The sequence below is a fragment of the Urocitellus parryii genome, chromosome 4 (genome assembly GCF_045843805.1).
Source record: "Urocitellus parryii isolate mUroPar1 chromosome 4, mUroPar1.hap1, whole genome shotgun sequence".
In the NCBI taxonomy this organism is placed as follows: Eukaryota; Metazoa; Chordata; class Mammalia; order Rodentia; family Sciuridae; genus Urocitellus; species Urocitellus parryii.
Window position 1 is genome coordinate 111,103,133 of NC_135534.1, and position 9,041 is coordinate 111,112,173.

At 35.5% G+C, this 9,041-nt stretch overlaps 1 pseudogene; it reads left to right on the plus strand.

Annotated features, from left to right (window-relative positions):
* Window positions 1-5,567: 5,567 nt before the first annotated feature.
* On the plus strand, window positions 5,568-6,487 carry LOC113176416 (olfactory receptor 8G50-like; annotated as a pseudogene).
* Window positions 6,488-9,041: the final 2,554 nt, after the last annotated feature.

A 9,041-nucleotide genomic window follows, 5' to 3' on the forward strand; every position in this document is an offset into this window, starting at 1 on the left:
CAAATAAAACAATTTCAAGTCTTAAAAAATTGTTTTTTCCCTGCTTACATAATATTCCTTTCCTTTGCAAAAAAAAAAAAAAATCTCTTTCAACAATTTCTTCAGTGCACGTCTCCAATATTTCCAGAAATTTTTAATTTGTAAATATCATGGCATGAAATTCAGAACTCCAACAATATTTCTCACATTCTTCTTTTTCATCCATAATCAAATAAGAATATTGATGATATTAAACACCTGAGAACCAGTTTAGAAAAAGGAATATAATAATTGTAGATTTTCCCCAGAGTCCACACTTAAGGGATGGAGTTCTGGTGGGAGGTTTGTTTCTAATTAGTATCTCATTATCTATACCCAGCTTAAGAGACCATGGCATCAGCCAACTTTTGCAGAGAGGCAAGTGTCTTTGAACATGAGTTTTAGCAGAGATCAGGATTAGTGACTAAAGAAATTTTGGTCTGTCCCCTCCTCACACCATCAGCACTATTTTCCCTCTAGAGCATTTGAGAAGAAAAACTAGGCAACACGGAACTCTCTGGGAAGAAGGAGGGATATGTTTACACCCCAGATTTTTATTTTTAATTTTTTAAATCTTCTGTTACAGTTTCTCTCTGTTTATAGATTTGCATTTGCTGTTTATTTGTCTCTCTCAGTCCTCATATGAGTGAATATAAATTTCCTGTCCCCTGGAGAATGAAATCATTACAAATGCTTCTTTGTTTACTCATTTCAGCTCATGCATCCTAAGGGATTTGTTCATTCATTTTGACTCTGCATAAACTTTAGGTTTCTTGCTGTGATTTTATTAATTATTTTTACATTGAGACTTGCTATATGCAAGGCACTGTGCCAGCACTATATTGGATTTACAGTAGAGTTTAGAAGAAAATTTCATAAATAACTCAATGAAGCCATATTTAATACATGATAAAACATAGAGGCAAAGGTAACATACTCATGGACTCACGAAATTTGGTCTGCTCAAGTGGAATGTCACTATTAAATGTCTTTTGATTTGTTTATGTTTGTTGTTGTTATTAGTGGAGATTGAACCCAGGGACAGTCAACCACATTCCCAGCCCTTTTTTCATATTTAGTTTGGAGACAGGGTCTCTCTGAGATGCTTATGGCTTTGCTAAGTTGCTGAGGCTGGCTTTGACCTCACAATCCTCCTGCTTCAGCCTCCAGAGCCATTGGGAACTAATAAAGATCTTAAATAAAGAGTCTTAACTATTAAATAAGATTACACAGGATAAAGTGATAGAAGAGAAGAGAAACAAAAGGAACATTCTGAATTAAAACTGTGAGCCTGCCAAAATCTTTTCATGTGTTATCCACATCCCTGTTGGTAATAGACAAATTTAGTCTACAAAAATCTTCAGACTTCCACTCTGTTCTAGAACCATAATAAAAGTATTCTGTAGAACTGCCCAATCATGGTATTTACCAGTGTTTATTTAGCCTCTTTGTCCCCTTCTAGGTTCTAACATTCAAAAAAGCAAGTATTCTTTATTCATGTCTTTACCTTAACTAGGACAGCAAACTTTTATTCCATCGCTACTAAACTCCTTTTAATATAAATCCACATTTACAGCCTAGCAGTATTTTCTTGATGAATTATCACCAATATAATTCCTCATTATTATTAACTATGATTTTCAAAATAATTTTTGATGCAGTATAATCCAAGATTATGATAGGATGCTTTTTTCAAAACAAGACTAAATATAAAGCCCTATGGGGAGAAAACCCCAACAATATCAGCTGAGTTCACATTACTATGAGGTATAGTTATCTATATTTACTTTACCACAAAATTGACTAATGTCCATCAGACCCATACTAGAGTTTATCTAATATTTTACTAAAATCAGGATAACCAAGGAGTATCCTATTCTTTTACTCTAAAAATATAGAAAAAAAATCATTAGCTATGTTAGATGAAGAAGTCCTGAAAATGTTCAATACAGTATGATTCCTAAGGTTAACAATATGGAGTTTTACTTCCAAGTTGAGAGGAGATCTCATATTAAGTATTCTTACCACAAGCAACAGAAATAAAAACAAAGAACAAAGGGAAACAAAAAATGGGAGGTGGTAGATATATGTCAATTATCTTGAGTATGGTGGTAATATCACTAGTGTTTGCCTAGATCTAAACTAAATAAATTGTATACAATAAATATATACAAGTTTTGAATTTCAATTCTGCCTCAATAAAACTGTGAAGAAAAAAAATACCTTTTTTATCTTAAATTGTTTCTGTATTTTTGATTATGACTCATTGATCTCAAAGATGAATCAAATAAGTACAGACTAACACTATTGCAGGTAAGGTTAGTGGAAATTCTGCACAAAGACATTGAAGCACCCAGGTTGTGTTAGCAAAACAAGATAGGAAGCAGTCAAAATGAGGAGCATATATCAGAGTCAGACTTTAGCGGGGACTGGTCTCATGGATTGGGTCGGTGTACCATACCTGCTGTCAGAATTGCAATGACTGAGCAAGATATAATGGAGCTTCTGTGATGGGGGTTAACATTCAGTGAGACAGTCTTGTGGGAGGCCAAGAACACTGAAAAAGTTGTCAGCTTGAATATCATAAAGAGTACGACATATGGAAGGATATGTGTCTTTGTCCGTTTTGTGTGTTTCTGTAGCAGAATACCACCAACTAGGTAATGTATGATTAACAGTAATTTATCTGGCTTAAAATAATAGAGACTTGGAAGTTCAAGGTGAAAGGGTCACTTCTACTGAAGGCCTTCTTGCTGCATCCATGGTAAATGATCCAGGATGAAAGTACCCACACGAGACAGAGAAAAGGGACAAACTAATAATTATATTAGAACCTACATCTGTTTTGATCAGCTCATTCTCTGAACAGGTCATGAATAAGCCTGTGCTTCATAATTTGAAGAACTGACACACTATTTGCATAACAGTTTGTATATTGTATAGTTCCTTTAGCAATGGATGAGGGTTCCAATGTTGTCACAATCATGTCAACCTTTGTATTTATGGGTCCTGTTAGTTATTGTCTTTCTGATGGATGTGAAATGTTTCCTCACTATGATTATGATTTGAATATCCTTAACAAATGATGAATAACATATTTTCAGGGCTTTTTAATTTTTATGTCTCAAGTAGAAGAATGCTTATTGGAATCCTCTGACCTATTTCCCACTGTGCTGCTTGTCCTTTTTATTGTTAAATTGTTAGAATTCTTTTTGAATACTGACCATGAATATTTTCCTGCTATTACTAGTATCTAGAAAAACTAATATTAACTTAAAATACTTTCCAATAATGTGTGGTATTACAGAATTACTATGAGCATTGATATTTTTTTTTCAGGAAGAGCAACAGTGTGATTTTTATTGAAGATATAACTGAAAATTCTCTTTTTCATTTCAAGTCTCTCTGATTTCTTTTTTATTTATTCTTTTTACATATACATAATAGTTAAGTGTATTTTGCCATATTATACATACCTAGAGTATAACTTAGGTGGATATTGTTCTTCAAAAGATTTTTTTTTCTTTCTTTTTTTTATGGTTTCCAGCTTACTATTATTTTTTCTATGGTGGTCTCTGGTTTTGGTATCTTCTCTGAGAAACCATCATTAAATCTTAGGTCAGAAGGATTTGGAGTTTATTTTTCAAATTATTATTATAAAGTTGGTTATTCCTTTCAGTTCTAGTGCATTTTGTATTTCATTTCTTGAGGATAGTGTGAGAAAGAGTTCCAATTATTTATTTATTTATTTATTTATTTATTTATTTTGCAATACTGATGATTAAAACCAGGGCTCTCTGTGCTGCTAGGAATGTGCTTTACCAAGAATCTACATTCCCAGCCCCAAATTACATCTTTTAGAGTTTATTGTTCCAGTGCCACCATCAAAAGAATATTTTCCCCTTTAAATTTCCATGAAATCCTTGTAACAACTCAATTGATCACAGATGTGTTTTATTTCTGGATTATCAATTCTATTCCATTGATCTTTGTGTTTATACTTATGACAAAATCACAACATCTAACTTTGTAAAGATGTTTCAAAGAGCAAAATGTGAGCCCTCCAAATATGTTCTTCTCTTTCAAAAAAAATTTAATTCTGTGAATTCCTTTTATTTTCATAAGAATTTTATCATTGGCCTGAGTTATGGTTTTGATCTTAGATGTCCCTTCAAAGATCATCTGTAACACAATGCAAGAACATTTGGAAGTAAAATGATTGGTCATGAGATCCTTAATCCTTTAGAGAGTTAATCCCCTGAGTGATGACTGAAGGCAGGTAGGGTTTGGCTGGAGGAGGTGGGCATCAGAGGTGTGCCTTTGGGGTATACATGTTGAATTTTTTGAGTGCACTCTTTATTCTTCTGGATCTTCATGACTTGAGCTGTGTCCCTCCACGACATACTTCCACCTGATGCTCAGCCTCACCTCAAGCCCTGAGGAATGGAGCTGGCTATCTATGGACTGAGATCTTTAACACTTTGAGCCCCCACATAAACATTTCTTCCTCTGAAGTTGTTCTTGTCAGGTCTTTTAGTCATAACAGTGAACAAGCTGAATAAAGCAGCCTGTCCAGGCCTGTAAAAGACAGAGCTGGGAATTGGAGAGGGATGACACTAAATTTGTAGATCCATCTGGGTAGTACTGATGCTTTTACTGATTGAGTCACTTGATTAATGAAATTGGATGTCTTTTCATTTATGGAGATTTTTTTGTATTTAAATTATCTTTTAATTTTAAATGAAATATATTACATTTCAATTTTTAGTTTATTCTTATTTATTTTATTGTTCATGTTATTTAAAAAATGTTTGATTGCTCATTGCAAATGTTTAGAAATATAATTGAGTTATTTGGTTTGTCTGGAATTCTACCACCTTGCTTCACTTTGATTTAGTCCCAGTAGTTATTTTTGTAGATTCTTATAGATTCCTTATAGGATTTTCTATACATAAGACTGTGTCATTTACAAGTAAGATAGTGTTACTCCTTGTTTTCCAATATTCATTAAATATATTTTTATTTTCTTTCCTGATTGCCCTAGCCAGACCTATAGTCTGTGTTGAATAAAAGTGCACGGAGTCGACATCTTGCCTAGTTCATTATTTTAGAAGGAAAATATTTCTGTTTTCCATCATTATGTGTGATCTCAGCATGTGTGTGTTTCTTAATACTGTTGTTGTTTTAACATAAAAAAGATTGTAAGAATATGCTCTGCAGAGGACTTGAGAATATTATACATAAGGCACGGAAAATACCCAGAAAACTCAGTTACCAAAAAAGTTCCCTATGTATTCAGACTGGATCCTACTAATAACACATTTTAAATCACTTAACAAATAGGGATAGTTCTATATAATATTTATTGACGTGTCACATATTCTTGTGATTCCAATATCATTGACAGCTGATATAGTTGAGGGGCTGGGAGAAAAAGGAAATACCTTGCTAAAAAGACTTGAATTCTCCCTTGTATACATCACTGAATGATTGGACAATAAATATTTCAAAAAATTTCTTCTTTTCCTATTTAGGATTCTCAGAAGACAATGGCAGAAGAAAATCATTCTACAGTGACTGAGTTTATCCTAGCTAACAGACAAACTAGAGCGCTAGCTACCCCTCCTCCTCTTCTTTCTAGGAATCTATGTGTTCACAGTGGTGGGGAACCTAGTCATGATCACACTGATTGGGCTCAGCTCTCACCTGTACACACCAATGTACTACCTGCTCAGCAGTCGGTCCTTCATTGACCTCTGTCAATCCACTGTGATCACTCCCAAAATGCTGGTGAACTTCATGATGGAGAAAAATATCATTTCCTACACTGATTTCATGACTCAACTCTACTTTTTAATTTTTTGTTTGTTTGTTTGCAATTGCAGAGTGTTATATGTTGGCTGCAATGGCATATGACTGCTATGTTGCCATCTGTAACCCCTTGCTTTACAATGGTACCATGTCTAATCAAGTCTGTTCTTGGTTAGTAGTTGGTGTGTATAGCATAGGTATGATGGGTGCCACAGCTCACACAGCCTTCATGCTAAGAGTGCTTTTCTGTAAGGATGATACAATACACCATTACCTATTGGAGGTCTCGTGTTCCAGTGCTTTTATAAATGAAGTAGTTGTTCTGTGCTTAAGTGCATTTAATATCTTTGTTCCAACCCTGTCCATCCTAAGCTTCTACATCTTCATCATAGCCAGCATCCTGCACATTCGCTCCACTGAGGGCAGAGACAAAGCCTTCAGCACCTGCAGCTCCCACGTCTCAGCTGTTGTTCTCTTCTTTGGTTCTCTAGCATTCATACATCTGCAACCATCATCAGTCAGCTCTTTGGACCAAGGTAAAGTGTCCTCTGTGTTTTACACTATTATTGTGCCTATGCTGAAACCTCTGATCTACAGCCTAAGGAATAAAGATGTCAAAATGGCCCTAAGTAAACTTCTTGGAAATAGAAGTTTGTGAAAGTGTATTATTCTTTAGCAAAAATTTATGATTTGTACAGATTTAGTAAGGAAGCAATTCTGAAACACTGATGGGTTTTTCACAAGGCATGAGATTATTGCTAGCACTTCATTATTTGGAAGAAAGATCAGGACTGGATTCCCGGGATCAGACACATTGAGGAAAGCACCCCATTGGGAAACCTCAGAGTCCATCTACACTGAGTAACCTCTATCACCTCCAGATATTTGAAAATGTTCTTCAAATTCCTCAAAATATAAAATATTGTTCATATTTTATGCATTAGAAACATGAGTCTTTTGGGAAATAAATACATATCATAATTGCTCTTTGATATTATGAATGTTTTATGTTAGTCTATTGGCAAGAATTTTCTAAATTGTTATCTAAAATAAACAATTTTAACTCATTGGAATATACAAAAATAACCTCTAATTCTTACAAAGTATATAGCACTATATTAAGGGATAGGAAGGCACCTAAAGTGTGATGAGATTATTTCTATGTGGGAAATAACAATAGTGACACCAGTCTTGGAGATCAGAAACAGGTACTTGTTCCACAGGTGTTGAAGATTAAACACCTCAGAAATGCCATGGCAAGTACAGAAAGAATTTTTTTTTTTAAAGAAACAGATACCAACAGGCTTCTCCAAAGAGAAGGAGACCCAGAACTGGTTGTTCATGATTCTGGGTTCATCTTTGTCTTTATAGACCCCAGAAGTCCTCACCTTCTCTTTCTGTTCATTTTTCTGCCTAAGGTCAGAAAAGGACAAGAGCACAGGGTGTAATTGTTAGCAACCCATTGAGCTGGGAAGTGTGTTCCCAGAGGTAAGCTTTAAACAACCCATTGTCTTTTCTGTTTGATAATTAGTGATAACCAGTCATCAACCTGTCTCAACTCCCGTCACTCAATATCTACACTAACAGAACTTCACCCCCTGCCTCAGTTTGTTGAGGAATGTGACATATACAGTCCCCTCTGTCCAGGTGGGGCTATAGTCATTATGTGTTTCAGCAAAAGAAAGCCTATGGGAAGGCAGTACAATAGGTTCATTTTACAAAAACTTTTTCTTAACTTCATGTTCCTACCATTCTCATCTATCTGTCTATCTATTCCCCACTCAAGGACTTTTGGCCCCTAAATTGTTTTAAGGTATATAGCTGTCAACTCATTCTGGCTACTTCCTGCTGAAAAGGGGTGATATCTCAAGGAATAAAACTCAAAGTTCTTGTTCTCCCTCAGAAGGGGCATGGAGAGTCAAGGGTATTTAGCATCAGGATAGTCCAGAAGTCCATGATGATAGGTGGTGAGTGACTGGATGATGTGTACACAGGGCAGCAATCATGCTGAGGAAAAATAAGACAGCAAAGCATTTTTTGTAAACAATTATTATGAAAGTAATCAGTATTATTGGCTGGCCTCTGAAAGTCATGAAGATGGAAATTCATGAATGCTCCAGGTGGGATCCATATGCCACTGATTTGTGAGTGGAGGCAAATTAAGGCTTTAGAAACATCAGCAGAGTTGTTAGAAACATATACACAACATTTAGTTTTTATAATGCCACAGATGTCCCAATAAGATGTAGTTAATGTATCTAATGCCATCTGATTTTTATAAATATGTCTCTATTGGCATTACCTCTCTGTTTAGTAGAGATCTCTAACTTTCTGTCACTTAGGGATAAATAATAATTCTAGCAAACACAGACAAAGCCTGCCTATAGAGGAGTTGGCAAGGTCTGTAGGTCTTAAATTGATGCCCCCCCACCTCAAAAAAAAAAAATAAGATAGCTTTTTAAGTCCCAGAGCAACTAAAATTTGAATGTGACACTTTTCTTTGGTCTGGTCTTAAATTGCTTTGGGCAATTGCTCATTCAATTCTAGCTGTAAAACGGAGTTATAGTTTATATTTCCCTTAAGAGTTATCTCTCCCTTTCCTCCAAGTAGTATTTGGGCCAAGCTTGGGTACAGAAAATATTAGGCAGCTTTTCCCAGGGTTTGAAGGTCAAAGGAATTTCAAGGCATAAGTACACATGTCAGATGGTATGTTATCTATCTGAAAGTGAAGGGGGGAGAAGGTGTCCCTAAGCACCTCTCCACTGTCTGAACCAGAACAAGGCATCCTTTGATATCCTGTGTACCTTAAAGGTGTTGGCCACCACCCTTTGAGGCCTGAATAGGACTCTCAAGTCATTCAGATTAGTCTCCCTTTACAAATGCATCCTTCAGAGTTCCTCATTCTGGGTTCCTTTATCTCCTATTGTCCTCAAGAAATGTTAGTGTTAACATATTGAGATTGAAAAAGATTTGGGCAGGTTGGATTTGGTTGCTCCTTACCAAAGAATGACCCCAAAATCTCCTTTGTGTTACTTCCCTCTTAAAGGGAGAAACCCTGATTTCTCTGTACTATGTTTACTCCCAGGTATAGAAGCACTATTGATTGCATTGAGCATCTTGGAAGAGACAAGCCCATTGTAGAACCCCAGAGAATGAGAAAGTGCCACAGTGTTCAAGCCTTTCCTGATCATTAGAGATAAAGGCTAAAATAA